The 19712-nt window shown below is 47.8% G+C and overlaps 1 long non-coding RNA gene across 1 annotated transcript; it reads right to left on the bottom strand.

Annotated features, from left to right (window-relative positions):
* Positions 1–31: 31 nt before the first annotated feature.
* Positions 32–15222, bottom strand: LOC118176844. The gene is made up of 3 exons (XR_004755550.1): positions 15116–15222; positions 14647–14774; positions 32–1393 (listed from the first exon to the last, which is right to left on the bottom strand). It is a non-coding gene; the product is annotated as an uncharacterized LOC118176844 (long non-coding RNA).
* Between the last annotated feature and the right edge of the window lie 4490 nt (positions 15223–19712).

Here is a 19712-nt window from a genome sequence, read left to right as displayed (position 1 = left end):
GGTGCGCATCGCCCACCTCCCCCCTGCCCCTGGGTGGGAGCAGTGATGGAGGCAAACCCCACGGCCCTAAGAGCCCGCCGTGGAAAGGATGAAGGCAGCCCAGTCTCTCTGCAAGGGCTGGTTACTGGTCGGCCCTGAAGTCCTGCTGCACTTTACGAAAATAAATCCAAAGCTGCTGATACTGTACCATCAGCCGGAGCCATCGGAGTGGGGAAGCCAGCTCGGCACAGCAATCCCAGCTAAAGCTTATGGACAGACACAATTAAAATAAGCACTATAGTTTCAATTAACTCTTCTCCCCAGCAGCACAGGCTTGGAAAGTACTCTTAATAGATCTCTTCCACCGCAGTGCACAAACTCTATTGCTGGTGCTTTGCCGATTATTGAAAGTTAGCAGAGTGAGGCCATTCCCTCACAACACCTTCAATGGTGATTTGAGGATCTGCCTGTTATTAGCTGGCCGTTTTGTGAGCGGAGGGGCTAAGCAGGGTGCAGCCTAAGCATTTTTTCAGGCAGTTGATCCCCTCAGGCCTGTTTGCTGCTTTTTGGGCTGCCCGGCTGGCACAGCTGTGCTCTGAGCAGCAGCCGAACAGCGGCTGGACCACGCTGCGTCCTTCTTGATTAAATCACAGGAGCATGCAATTCTCCTGTCGCCTCGGGTTGATTGGGAACAAGGCTCGGAATAATCTCAGATAGATTTTCTCAGACAGTGAGACATCCTGATGGTTTTAAGCTTTTCTTTTCTAGCTTGCAAAATACTCCCCTAGGAGGGCCGGCTGCCACCAGCCCTGCTGCAGGGCTTTCACACGTGAGCTCCTAGCAGGGCAGAGGAGATTTATTTAGATTTATTTAGGTGGGGAGGTCAGCCCCCACCACATCTGGGCATTTGGGAGCAGTGTTGAATTGTGCACTTGCACTGTCAGTATGTGGAGTCTCGGGAAGTAATTCTGGCTTTAGCAGCCAGCAAAGGAAAGAGCACAGAGGAGAGCAGACCCGTGCCTTCATTCGCCATCCCCAAACACTGTGTGAGAAGCAAAGGGTTGTTTTTAACAGAAATTATTAACCTTTGGAGCAACTGACCTGGCGATGTCAGAGATTCTCTAATTCTACAGTTTTGAAATCAATCCTGGCACACTTTCTGAAAAACCTATTATAAAAATAGACAATACCACTCAATTTTTTCCATGAGAAATGGCAGCTACCAACAGTTCCTTCATTTCCTCTACCTCCAACTTCTCCTTGGCTGCAAGAAAACACAGTGTCCTGTGGCTGAGGCTCCGAGATGAGAACCAGGGTGCTCAGAAACCATGTCAGATGCTGGCACAGACTTTCCATGCCCTTCTGCCTCCATTTCTGCACTTGTACAGAGGTGACAGAGATACCCAGCAGCTTCCTACAACAGGTACACAGAGTCCTTGAATGGGAAGGGTTAAAGAACTGCAAGATGTTCATTTTCCTTTAAAAATTACTTATTCCCACTATTGTTCCAGTTCCAGTAAACATGGTCTTGCCCCTTCTTGATTCTTTTTCCCATCAGTATCCACCTTAACTTAGGTAACTACCACGGTCCTGCATAGCCAGCAGAACAACCAGGTCCTACATTCTCATGGAAAGCCCCAAGCAGGTTTTTTGGCAGCCCCCAAGATGCGAGTTCATGCTGCAGGTTTTCTCTCTGTTGGGCCCATGGAAGAGCCCATTCACCTGTCCAGCTATTTTTACAGAGCTTTTCAGAAATATATTACCTTTCTGATCTCTTGCCTGTCAAAATGCACTAAAATTGGCCAATTGTTCAAAAGGTGACAAGAACAGTCTGACAGGCAGACACACTTGCATTTAGTATTCACACAGCCTTTGTTCTTGCTGGTAAAGAAGCAGAGCAAAACCAAAAGCAAAACAAAACCCACAACCAACACACCTCCCAGCCTGGTGATGCTGGTGCTCCAGGGGCAGCAGCCCAGACCAGGAAGGTCTGGCTGGGGGCTGAAATCAGCCCCATGAGGGTGCAACCCCAAATCAGAGGGAAGCACGGGAGACGTTGGGACCTCAGCAGCTCTGCACCAGAGAGGCCTTTCCAGTTTGCACCCTGATATGGATCGACATTGGGTCTTGCACTCCTCTGGACCTGGCCCCAGTACCCTGGCTCCATCTGCCCTGTCTGGGAGGACTCCCAGATTTAGGGGGCTTCAGCACCAGTGCACAGATACACAGGACACCCGCAGCCTTGGTCCATATACAGCAGCAGGCGCTGAGCTTTTGGGCTGCTGCCCCCAAAGCAGAACCCAGGGCAGTGTCAGGTTTGTGAGAATCGGGTAGGTGCGGCCGGACACCTCCTACAAACATCTCACATCACTTCCAGGTCCCCAGGGGAAAAGCAGAGCCAGAGAAAGTAAGCACAGGAGTCTGGGGAAAGAGAAAAGTTTCCTCTGTGTGTGAAGCAAGGTGAAATTAAGTACAGTCAGATGCAATCAGATCACACCTCCCCTCTCCTACAAACATTCACCAAATCTTTGAGGCAACTTTGATGATATTTTGGTTTCTTTCCTCTGAAACACCCACCTGTGGTCAGGAATAAATCCTACACTAATCCTACTTGGCATAATTCAAGGTTTTTTGATGTAGGTTCCTTCCGTGGAGGGTCGGCATCCCTTTGGGCTGCCTGCACGCCTCTGCCCCCAGCACCCAGCTCCCCTGGCTTCTCTCTTATTTTAAAAGCCAAACTTAGCAATGGGTGTTCACCCCTCTTGGTCTGGATCTATATCTCATTTTTCTCCAAGGGTTTTTATATATTGGACAATACAAGACAAAAATCCTATCTTTTTTTTTTTTTTTTCCTAGCTTGAAAGAAATAATTTCACCTAGATGGCTGCAGTGAACATGCTGCAATAACAAGAAGCTTTTCCAGGAGGGTAAATTACTTAGCAGTGGTACCAACTGGGAGCGATGCTGGTTTATAACATCAGATGTAATCTTTCAGCAACAGGGGGGAAAAATGCTTTCAGAAAAACACTTTTTGTCATTGGCCACTATGGTGGTGCATCCAATTACACCGCTTTCACTTTGGATCCAGGGGACACAGCTCGGAGAAGAAATCAGCAGCCACAGGGAATGCATGTGGTGGGAACCCAGCCAGCAGGGACAAGAGCGAGCACGTGCCCTGGTCGACGAGGCAGGGCACGCAGCCCGTCCTAGCTCTCCTGTGGGGCTCTCTGGAGAAATCTCAGGGCTTCTGATAGCCCTAGCATGCAAAGCAGGTGGGTTAAAGGGAGGGAGAAGCATCACGTCTTTCCTCCGGGAAACCGAGCCAGAATCAGCTCACCAAACCCTTAATGGAGTGAGCGAAAATCCGACCTGAATTCTCCAGGTCTGTTCTGAACCTTACTGCTCCATGGGCCTCCTGGCTGCAGATGGGGCCAGGGTCTAAAGGAAAGCTGTTTCTGTAAGTCTTAAGCTCAATAAAGAGTCCTTCTGGCAAGGAGCTGATCCAGCCCACACAGGCTGGGCCATCCCCCGAGACCCGCCGTCTCCATCGCAAGCTGCCTCATGGATTATTCCTCCTCTCCCTACTTCATTGCTCTCTTGCCTGTCAATATTATCTATTACCTTTTCTAGCTGTCATTCTCACTGACTCTTCCAGGAGACTTCTTCCCCTGCTCCAGACCAGCTGCAGGGTGGCTCTGCCAGCCGCAAACCTCCCTTAGGTGGCCGTGGGGCCGCTGCTCCCCCACCCCATGGCGAGGTGCCCGGCCAGGCCATACACACCAACTACATCATTTGCAATATTTTCCTGTCAGTCATCAACTAATGTATTCAGAGATGGATTCCTTTTTTCTTAAGCCAGCTTCAAGTCAAATTTAGTGACTGAAAACAACATTAGCCTTATTGACTCTTTTATCAGCATCCCATTTGTTGGTGGGGAGAGACATCCCAGCTTCTCATGAATAATAAGGCTGTTCATACTTTAAAATCACAAGAACGGAGGGGGGAGCAGGGCAGGGGCAGAGGCAACAATTTCTGTGGCAGGCTGGGGAGTGATAAGGTTCAAGCCCTTTCACCCCACAGATGAATTTAGGTCTGGGTCTGAACTTGGCCACTGATCCACTTGTGCCTTCAAACCAAAGCAGATCCCCGCGACAACCCTTTCCCCAGCTATCAGGCAGGCTGCCTGCAGTGTGTTTAAGGCATAACTCCTAAATAAACCCCCCACAAAGCCCCAGCAGCTTGCACGCCCAGACCCTGTCCCTTGGTCATCCCTGTGACCAGGGCAATGGGACGTCTCTGGGCTGGGACACCTCTGTCCTCACCTGCTCACACCTTTGTGTACCTCCAGGGGGTTATCCCAAACTGTGAACCACTTTGAGAAGTCAGCCTGAGGACGGAGCTAGGCACATCTTTCAGCACATCTCTGCTCGCCTGAAATCCATACATTTATTTTAATTTAACTCCTATCTCAGGCCCATAGCAAAATAACCAAATCACAGCCACGCTTCACCTCGATTCCTTAATATTGCTCAGAAAACATAGACAATGGCTACCTTGAATCAATACAACCTGATCTAAAGGCTCCTTGAGCTTTTATCCCCGAGCCCAGTGCTTGCAGGGCTGTGGGCCAGCTTGCAGTCCCTCGGGACCAGCCAAGGGGCTGCCACCAGCACCGGCAGCTCACCGAGCCCTGCAGGCCGCTCGCAGGCACTGGGGGAGGATGGGGTAGCCGGTGACCACACAGCGGGGTACAGCCAGAACCCAGGTCCCCTAACTCCCCCACCAGCCCCTGCACCAGCCTGCGTTCCTCTTTGATAGGCACAGCTATTGGGCTCTGCTCTCTGAAGAAAAATATCTGCCTGCCTGGCAGTCAAAGCTGAGCTCCTGCTCGATAACTCATAGCTGCAGCACATTTATCTGCCTTCAGCACATATAATCTTCTGTTTCCTGTGCACCATGCCCTTCCCTGGCAATGCTGATGCAAATCAGCCTACATAAAGCTTTGAAGAACAGAAGCAAATCATTTGCATTTTGTTCCTAACCAGTAGCATTTTCATTTAATTTCCTAGCTCCTTATTGTAATCACCCTCTACACAATTTCAATCAAATCATATCCATCCATCTGACCAGCCCAAAGCTTAACGATGGTAAAACTTTCATGTAAGTTCCCAAATGCAGTAAATAATAGCAAATTGCAGCAGGCATCAGCTATCTGACCCATGCTCACTCTTCATTAATAACCTTCTGATCTAGAAGCAACTTGCTGCATGTATTTAACTCTGGGAGAAGCTCTCTGGGGTAGGTAAAGCTGTCACACCAATCCTTATATGAAGGTAAACTGTAAAAGGAGAGACTTCTCCACTTTAAAATATGGGGAACTGGCAAGAGAAGTCACACCTGCAAGCTGCACCTCTGTTTCCTGTCATATCACCTGTCTGGGAGCTACCTCTTCACTCCAAAACCAGATGCATTTTTACATTTTGAAAGACAACTTGGTAAACCCACATCCCTGTGAAGACTAAGGCAGGTCACTTTTACTCCAGCTTCCTCCAGGCAGTTCCAGGAGCCAGCAGTGAAAGGAAAAGCATTGCCTTGTCTCCTTCAGGATCCTGCTATCCTCAGCTATCTCAGGTTCTGCCTACGCCCAAGCATGAGATTTTTGCAGCGGATGCACAGCCTGTGCTTGGGGTTTCCATGAGCTCTCCAAGCAGGCATGTCATGTTCTCTATGTGTCTGTGCAATGGTCGACACAGTGAAGACAAACTCGTATCATTATCATTCAGATTAGTCTCCTTAAACTGAAGGATGTCTCATCTGGGACGGGTTCCTTGGGAGAAATAGGAGTCCATAGGGGCAGGTCCAGACCCAAGCCTTAACTAGCTTAGCTGCTTTCCAGAAACCACCAGCATGCAGTGCATTCCTGAGGATATGCATGCCCATCGCAGCTGGGACAGTCCTACCTGCTGGCAGCTCAGGATCAGAGCCTAACCACACTTGGAGCTGCTCTGGTACGTTTTTCCACCCTGCTGATGCCCAGATAGGGCTGCTGGGGAAAGGAATGGGGCAAATGAAGAGCCACATACTGCTTCCACACTTAGTTGCCCTCTATACAGTGACATCCACGTGGGGTGTGCTACACCCCCTGAATCACAACTTCTTTCAAAGTTCAAGCTGTGCTTCCCTTCTGCACAGCCATGGCCCCAGGACACTAGGATGTAGCCCAGGGGATTCTTGTCAAGCTTTGCCTTTCCCGTGACCCCGCAGGCTTTGACTGTACACAGAGGCGCAGATTGACCTGGTCGGTATTTGGAGTGCTCCTCTCCTCCTCCCAAGGTTGCAAATCACCCACAAAACCTTTCTGCGAGGAACAGCCGCAGGAAGGGAAATGGTGCCTGGACACATCACTGCACATGATGGCCAGTCCCCACCACGTGTGGTCCCGAGTTAACCCAATTGCATGGGGGGCAACCTGTGATCCTCCTGCAGGGAGGCTCTCACGGGCACAGGGCTGAGCCTCCTGCTGCCTTCTTACCTCTCAGAAAAGCTGCTCACGGCTTGCTGGGAGGAAGGCTGGACATCACCTGACACCGGCACAGCACAGATCTCGCTCGGCAGGAGCACGGCAACCCGCTGCTAGCAACAGGGCGTTCTGCTATGTACCCGTAATGAGAAAACTGGGAATAGCAAGAAAGAGAAGAGATTATTAGATAATAAATTATCGATGCACCAAAAACTGCTCTGTACATATTTTTTCCCCCTTATAGCTTCCCTAATGTCCTAGGAAAGTGACAATTACACAATTTAAGGAGGTTACATTTATTAAAATCCTTTTTTTATTACTTTTCTTTTAATATATGGTTGAGATAAAGCATCCGATTAGAGGAAGGTCACAAAATAAAATATTTAATACTCACAGAAAAAGCAATTAATCCTCCCACCGCACGCCGTGGCAGCAGCAAGGCAGGAGGCTCCGTGACAGCTCGCAGCAGCCTCAAGCAAGCGCAGCCAGCAGCAGGGCCCCGCTCCTCCACGTTGGCTTTGCCACCTTGTGACAGCCCTTAGAAGTTGTGAAGAAGGCCACACGCTCTGGAAGAGGCAGCACATAGGGACTTGCTAGCACCTTCCTGTCCTCAACATTGCTTAAAAACTAACGCCCGCTCCAGCTCCACGCTGAGGAGGCACCGAACCCTTCAAACTCCTCCTGGGGCCTTCATTGCCCCAGCCTGTCGCGTACTCACCACTGTACCTAAATCCCACATCACCGAATCACAGACCCCTGAATTACGTGCTCTCTCTCACCACAAACTTGCCAACACCTTTGGGAGCTATTTGCAGAGGGGTATTTGTTCACTTTTCTCCATTTCAAACGCTCTCGGCGTTGCAAGTTGTGACTGAGCAGCGTATAACCCCATCACGGGACCGTCTGAGAGACAAGGAGATGTAGATCCTGGCAGGAGCAGGCTGGAATTTCTTCTCCACCAGCAAGCAAAGAAAACCACCCACATTTCACAAGCAGTTGCTTTGGCCTGGGCTGTGCAGGGGGTGCTAGCACCAGACCTGCCACCACCACTGCTAAGCTGGGCGAGGACACCGAGGTGCCACCAGGACACAAGGGTTTTTCTGCCCAACACCTCCCTGTGCTCCAAGCAGCTTTGCAGCACACACAGCTGAGCCCACCTACACTGTCTCCAGCACCACATCCTAACTGCAGCTGCAACACGGCTCCGAGGTGTACAGAACCCAGGGCCAGAGCTGGTTTCTTGAAGGAGAAAGGGCCCAGCTGCCCAACCAGCCTCTGCCTTGCCGTGGGGCAGCCCCACCACCCCTCCATCGCCCACTGCCCTCTCTCCTAGCCGCAGGGCAGAGTAGGCATGGTGCTCCACCACCAAGCTTGTCTCCTGGGCTACAACTGGGGAGGCCAAATCCAAAGGTGACACAGAATTGCTGGGGCTACCAACTGTTGGAAAAGGCCAGGGAGTTTCAGAGGCACCATTCAAGCTCAGCTGGGTGTGCAGGGTGGTAAAAGTCACTTTTGCCAATGTGAAATACTACACAGATAAAGATTTGTTTTCAGCTGGCTCTGCTGACTCCTTGGCCATGATTTAAGTACTACAGATTGGGACAACAGCCCCTGCCCAGCAGGAAAACCACGTCCCCTCCTGCACGCTCTGCTGCCAGGTGCTACGCAGTCTGCGTACAGCTCAGCCACAAGCACCTGCCAGACTCTGCAGCGAGCATCATCAAAACAAAGCCTCTTTGCCTTCCTAGAGATCTGCCAACCCCTGTAGATACCTGCTGTACATTTAAAGCTCCATCTACTGACTGATTTTCCATGAAGAAGCTATTCCGAGCTTTGCTCACCTCCTTTCAGTAATGAATGCTGACAGGCAATTAACGAGCTGCATTTAGCTGTCAGACACTGCACGTGTGGCCAGAGCCCAGGGTTCAAGGCAGGACCCTGGAAGCAACCACTGTGTGGACGTCAGGATGAGTTTTGCTAACAGCTCCCAGGCAGCACCATTTCTCCACGTCTTGCCCCATGCTGGTTCCCCTTGCTCTTGTGAGCCAGGCTGGCTTTGGACAGTGGCAAGACCCAAGAGCTTTGCAGTGAAGATGGATGGGGAGCGATGTGTTTTTTTTATGAGACTGAGTGTTCTTGCATGTCCAGAGGTAAGAGGCCAATGCACTACACAATGGCCTTGTCAAGCCATCTGGATTAATTTAATAATAATGGCTTCCAAATGCTCCTGTGTGGCAGATAGTGAATCCTTTCTAAATGTTGCTTGCAGTGTGCTGTGAAGAAAAGAGTATGGATTGTTAACTACACCACAGGTGAGAAATAATAGCACCAAGCTCTCAAAGCCCTGCACAAACACGGTCTAATTACTGCTTGTTAACACTTCTGTGAGCCAGGCACATATTTCTGTTGCCCAAAGCCACCAGAAAAATGGGAGACTCCAAGTAGGGGCTTATCTTCTCGCACGTAGCACCCAAGCCCTTCCTGCACAGCAGGTGCCTAGGCAGTAGCTGGATGGAGACTGGGGGAAGCGATGCACAGAGCAATGCAATGACCTGTAGGGTTTGGGCTCCCCGTTTGTGCACCAGGAGCCCTCCCTTGGCAGGGCTGGGAGAGCAACTGGCTGGGGGCAAATGTGCTGCTGACTGACACCACAAAGAGGGGACATGAAAAAAAATCTCACGGTGAGCCACAGACCCTGCATGGCTCAGCCTGAAAGGAGTAGCAGGCTGGAGATGAACAATGCCACAAATCACTTCTGAGCTACAGAGGTAACACAATGGCAGGACTGCAGAGAGTCCCCGTACTTGAAACACCAGGACATGCATTTTAATTTAGAAGGACTGAAAGTTTAAAAAAAAAAAAAATCATCTCAATGTCACATTTCCAGGTCAGAATTTGACTTGCTAACTCCTGCTGTGGGCACAGGTAAAAGAGCCCTGAGTTATGAATTCTGTGAGACCCTGACAAGTGTAACCACCACAGTGTCTAGGTTGGAGCTGGATGGCAAGCATGTCCTAAATCAGCCAGTCTGCTTGTTCTCAGAGCAGAATAAAAATAAAAGATAATGGGGAAAAAAAAATAGAGGGACTGGAGTTATGGGTCATTAATGACAATGGCATGATCTCTGTCTAAAGAGCAAGATTAGACGCTTTGGCTCAAGTCAATCTTATCTGAAAAGAAATAACACTACCCAGCCAGCCACCCATCCACGCGCCTCCTGGTCCCCTTCCAGCCCCAAACAGGCTGCTTGCACCCACCGGTGCTACAGCTCACCCAGATTTAGATGACTAGCCCAGCTCCCCAGGGACTTCAGCTTCCCCAGTGCCTGGCCACATATATCCAAGCCACGCTCCATGCAATGTGGTAGCTGCCGAAGTTGCACGGAGCATCACTTTTTAACAGGGTTGTTAAGAGTTGCTTGTGAGTTTGGAATAGGCATCAAAAAAAGTATTTTTACTTAATAATCAGACTTAATCTCTTTAAGTTTTGTTGAAGTCACTTTCCCAGGGCCTTAAGCAAAAATCAATCTTAAAAGCGTTGTGAAGCTGTACCGTGGTAGTTAGATAATTTATTATTCCATAACTGTGGGTCTTAATCTAATTACAGATCATATCTAGGGTTCGCTTCAACATCTTTTATTTTTCTATTTTTACTTGCAAACATTCACAAAGAAATGACATTGTAAGTGGAGGAAATGGGAAGCATGCAGTGTTCTTCCTGCTCCCACATGTCACCACTTTTAGTTACCAAAGACAAGAAAGAAGGGAAGAGCAGCAATGAACATAAATTCCTTCTTTCATAGTGGGACAGAACAGTTCTCAGCACAAAACCTGCCTGCAGCCACGTGAACCACAGCCTTCTCTGATGCCCTGATGCAAGACAGCGCACTAAACCATCCTTCCCAAAGGGCACCTATCCTGAAGACTTCCAGGAATGAAGAGGACTCCTCTTTCCCATTTAATTGTCTCAACTAAGCTTTCCGTTTCATTTAGGCACACTGTCTTCTTAGGGAATTCACTTGCTTCTGTCTTCTCAGTGCAGCATCCGCTACACGTTAACTCTCCTCCAGCCAAGAAAGTCAGGCCCAAACTAACAGAAGCATTTGCAGAACTTCAGAAACCATAGGAAAACCTTCACTTTCAGCCTGCAGGGAGAAACCAAACAACACGCTTCCAAATGCGAGCTTGCCCTTCCCGGATGACTGCACCATCCCAGCTTTCTCTTTGCGCATCCGTGTGGTTTGCATTTCCACCAGGTAATAATGCATCGAGTTTGACAGGTCATTTGCCCCGGCCGGCAGCGCGGGGATGCTGCTCATCCCCAGGACTGCAGAAATCAATCAGCGGGCTGCCCAGGGACCTACACTACCTGAACATGGTACCTCGCTTGCTCCATACCCTGGGGAGCATCCTACAGACAATGCGTGATTCATTTGTTTAAAGCAGCTAGAGATAGCTCTCAGAGCCTGTAATAAATACCTGAGATGCAGTAAAGTGCAAATAGAAATAAATAGCAATCTCGTGGCATGTATTAACATCAAATCATTGGGGCAGCATGAAAACAAACATAGCCCCTCACTTTGTTGCACAGTGATCCCACAATAATTTATTTTCTTTTTCTACAAGTAGGAGTAAACATATAAGGGATATCAAAATTGATTCCAGCTAGGCAGCTGCCTGCAAAGATTTGAGATCATCTAAAAAGTGCCAGCCAAGGCTGGGGAGGGAGCCTGGAGCTCCCTCACCCCACCAAGCTGGTGGCTCCCCAGCTCAGCTGCTCAAAATGAGGTGCTGACCCACCTCAGAGCCCAGATTCTCCCCATTTATCACGACAGAGACCAACGAGGGGCACATCAGGGGAAGCTGTGGAATTGAAGTCCATGCTTTGCTCCCCCAGAGCAAAGAATAAAAGCAAGGAACAAAGGGATGTCACTGCTGCCCCATGCCATGCTAGGACAAAGAGCAGACCTCCTCATCTGCTCTGCTGTCCATTTAAAAGGGGATCTGGGCCTATCTGCTCTCCCTGCAAGTTCAGCTGAGGACCAGAAAGAGCCTCACCCTGTGGAGGTGAGCATTTCATTATCTTCGTGATTAAGGAGCAGCATATCAGACCTAGTTTATTTTAAGGCAATGACATAAATTCTTTGGGCAAGACAAATCTGGCTCCCAGCCAAGGTTGTGGCTTGTTTTGGAAAGATTTTACAGACGTTTTTTTGGAATCATGGTCTTTTCAAATAAAAGTCTAAGAGATTGAGTTGACCATTTAAAAAATAATAATTCAAGTTTCTTCCATCCTATTCTTCCCAAAAGCAAAGTTCCTCTAGAGTGCAAAAATACCCCAAAGCTGCCTTTGAGGTATTTTACCCTCATTTGCCCACTGGTTGTGGCAAGAAGTGATCAAAAGCAACACCAAAGAATCAACATCAGCACATGCTTCATCTTAAGGAACACGGGTTCCCTTTTGTAGATGTGAAGTCTTGAAAGCCTTTCCACTCGCATTATCAAGAGATTTAACAAACAAAATGAAAATAAAACACTTAAGGGAGAACAGCCTGCTTTGCTGTCCTCCAGGTCACCCAGTATCTCTGTGCGTTGCTCTCCCCCTCTTGCAAAAGAAGTGCATAGGTAGCAAGACTCCACTGCATTTCTCCTGTAGCTCTTGGGTGCTCAGGAGAGGGAAACACCAAGCCTTTGCTTTCACTCTGCCACCTTCTCCTCTCCCTGCACTGTCAGCAAGCTCATTCAGGCTTGGCCAACTTTCTAACTTAAGCAGCTTTGCAGTTTTAGAACAGTTACATGCTATTTTTGCTTGGTCCTTGCAGGTCTTTGGAGGCACAATGCTGTCCGAGGTACATCAGTGGTTTTCCTCTCCCACATCGTCCCAGAGCAAGAAGAAATGAGGCTTAGGAAGGAGCTGGTGGTAATACTTTTCAGAAAAGCTAATTTGCACCTCCTTGGATACCAATTACAAATTCTCTTGTTCGTTTGCTCTAACCGGAGTGCACAGCAACAGGAAAAGCTGCTATTTTTCCTGGGTTTGCCAGAGCCTGACATCCCATCCCTCCTCAGCCCTCTCTCCATGGAGGAGGAGATGCCCCATTTCCTATATTAACTGTCAGTGTGGCGTTGTCTACTTGAATAATAATGAAAAATGAAGCAGTAACTCATCTGCTTCGTGTAGAGGCCTTTGGCCTCCTTTTCTCTCACTGCTGAATTGAAATCTGCTGGGGACATTGGGCCATTTTCTCCTGTACAGCACCAGGGAAATGAATCGCACTGCTAACAAAGTGTTGCTCCATTCTTTAGAGTTTAAGAGCCCAGGAGCCGTGGGTTACAACAGGAGCCCATGGTTCTCTTGGCTTGCAAGAGGATACCAAAGCTGTACCCAAACTGTCATAAACTTCAGTCACATTAGAAACTGGAAGCAGAAATCTTTAAGAGAAGTTCCTTGGCCTGTTTTAAAATCAGCTTTGACCATACGACTTACTTATGGCTACATGGGCACTGCTACAAAGGCACTCGTAGCAGCTTACACACGTTTTATTAAAGGAATAGTGAGGTCCACACACTCACAACTCAGAAGTGCCCTCTTCATGAATGCCCATAAGCATCTATTCATATCTATTGATACCTAAACATGCGCTTTAAACTAACCACATGCTTAACAGCTTTTCCCTATGCAGACCTTGGCAAACAGTCAGATAAATAATGCTGATACACAAGTAAAAGAGCTTGATCCAAATCCACTAAAGGTCAGGGAATTTCTTTCTTTCCTTAAAGTCTGACAGGACTTGCCCCTCTGCTCTGCCTCATCCTCCACCTCAGGACTCCCTGGAGCCCTCACACCCTCCCCAAGCTGACTCAGCTCACCTACCCTGCCAGGCCCTCATTTTTCCTGCTGTTTGAATGAGCTGAACTGGTTCCTGGAGGCATTCACTGCATCCCAGAGCTACCGCAAGGTGAGCTGTGGGAAGAGGTGGCAGGGTGCAAGCAGCACTGCACTTTCATCAGCAACCAGATCTGACCTGTCCCCCAGAAACAGCCCCAGACACAACGCCAAACTGAAACCCTGCCGCCCTACTGGCGGTCACCAGTTCCTAAAACACAGCAAAAGGTTCAGGTGTCTCTGCTTCTCCAGCTCCTAGCTGTGCTTATTATCTAATGCCAATCTCCACCTGAGCCCAAGATCTGCCCCTTCCAGCAACATTCACCAGCTGCCAGAAGTTTGCCCCCAACTTTCTGGAGCAAAGATTGCCCTGTAGATAGAACACTGTTGTGCAAGATGAAACAAAAAGAAGTTGTCTGAAAATCTGCTGTTCATCTGACTTGTGAGCAATTTCTGCATTTCCCTTTGCCATGGGAGTCACATTAATTATCACAAAATGAGAAAGGGCTTCATCCAGCCCTCCTGAGTCACTGGGAAAAGAATTAAAACTTATTAGCTTCTATTTTCTTCACCGCCTCTCTTCAAAATCTCATAACAGTCAGAAATCCGGATCGAAAAATATGACACAGTCCAATTTCCCTTGATTTAATTTCCTCAAGCTGACTAATTTAATTGCAATATTTACCTGGTACCTCCAGCTCTGCCTCCTCACTCTCTTCCCATTGCTGAAACCTGCTCCCAAGTCCAGTTCCCTATGCTTAAGCCTGCACAGATGTTTCCAAATTTGTATTTGTTAGAGACTAATTACCCTCATTCCTCAATGGGTTATTCCACAGGGATCGGATATTCTGTTTGTGATCACAGATGTAACACACACACACATCATGTGGTTATCTGAAAGGGGCTGGGTAATTAGGTATCACAAAAAGGATAAATTGTTCAAAGTGAGAGGGAGATTAAAAATGAAATTGGATGTTTTTTTAATCTTCCGTGTGATATGAGCCTGAAAGATATAGCTGGCCAGCAGAGATACTAGAGCACAATTAGAATTCAGCCCAGCCACCAGGAACTCAAACAACATCAAGGTGAGAAAATATTTAAATATTTTAAAAGTCCACAGAATAAAAAAAAAAAAAAAAAAAAAAAAAAAAAAGCTTTTAATGGGTTTCAGGCTCTATCTTTCCCCTGTTATACTTTTTAGTTTGGAAATAATAATTAAAAAAGTGGCAGCAGTGAAAGCATAACTTAAAATGAGTTCCTACCTCCAGGTAAGCAAGGAAGAGAGGAGCCAGTTTATTCGTCGTGGTTATCTGCTCCATCTCCCACCACCGTAAATCAGATGAGCTCCTTTCACTAAGCCAAAGGCACCAGGGTCTAAATCAGGGGGGATCTGTCCCAGGACACAGCCGTGCATCAGCCCACGGCCCCCAGAAGCATCTCAACAGAGCCCGACCCTTCGCTGAGGGTTATGTCCCAATGCACACGAGTCCTCGTGTGGATGAGGCTGTTTACGCAGTTATGTATTTTCTAGTTTGGGGCTTTAGAGGCAGACTGTCAAAGGTAAGAGCTAGAGATCTTAAATATACCTGGAGAGCTATAGCAAAGAAAAGCCCTTATGAAAAGGATGCTCTCCTGATGGCTCACAATCATCCCATAGCACTTTTCTCAAGACCAAAAGGAATTGATCTCATGCTGGCATCGCAGCAGAGGGGAAGGGTGTAAAGTGCAAACCTGCTCCCAGCGTCTGTGTGCTCCCCAGTTTCAGAGCAAACACACCCAAACACCAGCTGTCCAGCAAACTGCCCTTCTGCAGCAGGGTGCTCGCAGCTTCTCTTCCCCACTGTAAGAAGGGGACACCTTTACAGCGGGGCAGCTTTCTGCTGTGTCCTGGCCCTGGACAAGACAGGGGCAAGGTGCCACCGGTGGCTTTTCTGTGCGCCCCCCAGCACAAGGCAGCCCTGCTCGGCGGAAGCCCCTTGGCACCACGAGCATCAGTATTAATAACAACGGTCTGTTCATCAAAGGTGAGAGCAGAGAGGAGCTGTTTTAGGAGCCTGACTGGAATAGGAAAACAATTTGCGCTGCTTGCCCAATCCTGACTAGGGCATCATCGTACCAAGGAAATTAGGATTCTCTGGTTATTCAGCTTGGCTTCTGGATACCAACAAGACGGTGGAAATTATGAGCAATTATCTTCATTATTATTTTGCTTACAGAGCCAGCTAGCCTGCAAGCTTAAGATGGGCCCTGCGGAGTCCCACCAGCGGTGGTGCTCAGGCCCAATCCTTCCCAACCCTGCATAACCTGAACGCAGCACACGTCTGGCGGCTCGATGCCGGCTTGAGCGGTTACCCACGAGACAAATGCTCATGCACACGCTCGTTACTACACCTCTATTCCCATACAAACCCCAGAATGCCTCGCTACGTGCTGAGCCTAAAAAGCAGACGACTTTTGCACTAGTTGTAATCCAGCTGGCAGCACGGCAGCAGGATGCCAGGCTTCGGAGCAAAGGGGGCTGCTTGGGGTCTCAAGGATGGCCACCAGGTCACCACAGCTCTAAATCCATCCTGATGGCTTCTCAAAATAAGCATTCTCCATAACTGCATGGAAAACAAAGGTAAGGAAGGGCTTACAGCACAGAATTAACTCTTTCTCTGTGTATCGGCAGCTCTTTTGCTCTTGGTTAACATCCTGTGTAAGGCTGGCCATTCCCCACAGAGACAGAGCTGGGATTTTTGTCCTGGGTGAAAATTAGAAATCTTATTTTCCTTTGTTAAATGGTGAAATATCTCCCAAAGCGAAAAAAAAAAACCCTCATGTCAACTGACATGTTTCTCTTCAGTTTTGGCTCTTGACGACTCCTCCCTCTCACTTGCCTGTATTTTGAAATAAAAGGTTATTTCAAACTAAAAATATCAAAACCTGTCATTTGAATCCAGTCAACTTCCAAAATACTGCCTTTTTTTTTCCTGAGAAGTTAAATTGTCAAATCAATACCATTTCTGCATGCTGCACATGTAGAAGAGTATGATTTCATCAAACCACCACCTTCCAATGCACATCGTTTGCAAAGAAACGCACAAATTTTCTCAGGCACAAGCAACCAGGTGGGGCAGGGAACGAAAAATCCAGTGGATTTCTGCAACGTGTAGGAACTGCAAAAAGCAGAGATAAAGAATCAGTTCTGTGGGGTTCATCTTTTAATCAGTCTTGTAGAAATATATTAAAATGGTACTAATTAGTTACTTGATCATCATCCTTTTATAGAACAACATAAGATTATTTTATTTATTTATTTTTCTATGGCACCAAACTGGAGCATGGGGCAATTTCCCTTTATTTTGGGGTGTTGTGTTCATGTTTCCCCTTCTCTCAGCTCTCTCCTCTCTCCCTCCAGCCCTCTCCCAACCAGGGAAAACCACCAAGAGGTCCCAGGAGGCACCAGCAGGCAGGTTCAGAGGCTGGGATTCCTGCAGAAAGGTGGCTGCAGGCAACACTTACACGTATGCAAAAGAAATGCGATCACCTTGCCAACCTCAGAGGTTGAAATGATGGTGCCACCGCCCTCAGGACAGCCAGGTCAGTGCCCTGAGCCTTCTTTTGGCTCTGGCCCAAGGGCAGCAATCATATGGGTGCGGAAACACCTGGTTCACCAGCAAGGCTGCTCCATGGAGAGCTGGGCTGTCCCCATGAGCGTGTAAAGCAGGAGACTGAGCCACAGGATAAATCATTTCCCATCACAAGCCAGTCGTTAGCACCCCCATAGCCTCTCCGTGGTCACACTCCATCTCATGCTGGGGGCAAGAACCAGTTTGTTTGTTCTTTCATCTAAATGTTCTTTGTTAAAAAACATTCAGTTTTACTGAAACTGAAGCGGTTTGAAGAATCTTCCTTTCTGTCAATGCCATTAAGAAATCATGAAATGACATGGCAGCATCTAGTCTCAAATTTTCTGTTAAAAACTTCATTTCAGAATTGTGAGGTCTTCATTGTCATTCTGTCCTACAGATTTGTTGGTATCTTTGCTGTTTTCTGACAAGTCCACTATACCTTATAGTGCTCGTTACCATGACTGACAAGTCTGCCATAACAGGATGTATGACTTGAAACACTTGGCTTTTTACTTATTTATTTCTAAAATATCGGGGACGGCACACACCAAATGCTTCTCTAGAACAAAACATCTCCCGTTTGTTCCAACCAAGCAAGCTGACACGCAGATCAAAGAGCTGCCTGCTTGAGAACTGTCAAGCCATTTCATTGCAAACTAGATGGGAAACGCCTTGAAACACGGGAAAAATCTGAGGTTTCATTCAGCAAGCCAGATCCCAGCCATCCTTAATGCAAGAAAAACATTACTGTGATTCATTTAACAGCTTGTCATAGTACACCGTTGTTGGTGGAATCTGTTCTTTACTATTAACACGGTGTCACAAAACAGCAGACAAATATAAAGCAAATTCAAAGAGTTCCAAAGTGAAAATTCCTCCAGCCTACTTTAAAGGCGTGTTTGCACTTGGAAAGGTGAGGTATTTGAGAAGAGCAGCCCGTTTCGCTGCCATGAGCTTGCCCACGAGGTGCTGTGCCTGGTGGCGTAAGGCAGGGAGCCCACCCCAGCCTTCGGCTGCCAGCGCCTGCCAGGGCCCTGCCGAGATGCTGGGGCACCTCAGGGTGCTCCTGCCATCTCCAGCCTAAAATCTTCCCACCCTCAGGCCCACCCGCTTCTGAACCTTAAAAAGCAGTGCAAAAAGCCCTGCGTATAAGCTATCAAAAAGCGGCTGGCGAGGATGACATCCTGGAGAACAGGCAGGACAGGTGAACATAGGTTGTAAAAACTGATTCAAATGGCTATGGGCAGTATCAATAAATAGGACATGCATTTATGAATATATATGTATTTAAAAAAAAATGTCCAGATACATAGTTCTATAGAGCTTGTAAGGAACCTGAATAGTAATAAGTTAGTAATTGGTAATAAGGCATTAGCAAAGGGAAGCATTCCTCTGCAACTCAGCCAAGCTCAGTCACCAGCCATCACCACCAAGGCTAATGCCTCCCTGTGACAAGCGACTGATTCATTTACACAGATACTTCATTTGTTACTGATGACAAAAAGGTAAGAATTCAGACTACAAGGGGGAAGCAATAGTCCGGAAGATATTTATATAAATTACATGTTTTCAAAATCAGCTGGGTCTGCTGAGGTTCACTGCCAGGTACTTAGAAGCGGTGGAGGCAATCTCAGGGCTGTTAGCGCTTATCACTGAAAGCTCAGGGACAGTGGCAAGTCCCAGAAGAACGGAGAATGGCAAACATAGTGGGGAATTACAGGCCAGCCAGCTTAGCTCCAATTCCCAGAAAAAATATTGGAACAAATCATCAGACAAACACTTTCCAAGCGTCTGAAAAATAACAAGGCAATGAGGAGCAGCCGACACGGATTTGTCAAGAACAAATCACATCGAGCCAATTGAGTATTTTTGCTACGCCAGGGCAGCAGGACTCGCAGGGAGGTCAGGCAGTGGCTGTCATACACGGTGTCCCCAGCCAGGGCCTGGCTGGCAGGACATTGTCTTAAGCAAGCCACAGGAGTACAGTTAAGGTGGTTGTGCAGGAGGTGGAAAACACTCTCAGAAAGCGGTTTTCAATGATGTTCCCTCAAACTGGAGGGACACAGCAGCATGCACCGGCTGAGGACTTGTGCTGGGCCAACAGGTTGGAGACAACGTCAGCTGGGGAAGAGCTGCAAGCACACTGGAAGCAATGGGTGACTGAACGATAAACAAGAGGATAAAGGAGACCGAACGTCTGAATTGCAGCAACGTGCATTCAGGGTAAGCATCAATAAAACCTGTTGAATTTGAGGGCTTGCAAAGTACCAAACCCAATGCCCAGAGAGGACGCCAAACTTCCACCCTTGCACCCAGATATCTGCCTGTGAGATGTGCGCTGCGCATCACAAGGATGTTCTTTACCTTACACTTTCTTTATTTATCTTACTGGTTTTTATTTTTCTTAAAGGAAAAATAAAGCTATTTGAAGGAAGTGTCACACCCATCGCTATTAGTGACTCCTGAAAATACGAGCTCTGAACCGGCTGATTAATTCTCTGTGATGTGCTCGGCTGTACAGGGAATTGCTCTGGTGCCTAATGAAGATGGTGCTAAACACAAAATAAAATACATTTCCATAACTGCCACAGTAATCTGAGTCCATTTAAAAAGAAAAGCAGAACATTGACGTTTTCTACTCCTTCTCCAAAATAAAAATAAAAAATAGAAATAAGCAGCTGTGGGCCAATAATGAGGCACTTCTCAATTGCACT

This window comes from Oxyura jamaicensis, chromosome 20, assembly GCF_011077185.1.
Source record: "Oxyura jamaicensis isolate SHBP4307 breed ruddy duck chromosome 20, BPBGC_Ojam_1.0, whole genome shotgun sequence".
Lineage (NCBI taxonomy): Eukaryota > Metazoa > Chordata > Aves > Anseriformes > Anatidae > Oxyura > Oxyura jamaicensis.
This window is presented reverse-complemented; position numbering and strand designations above follow the sequence as displayed.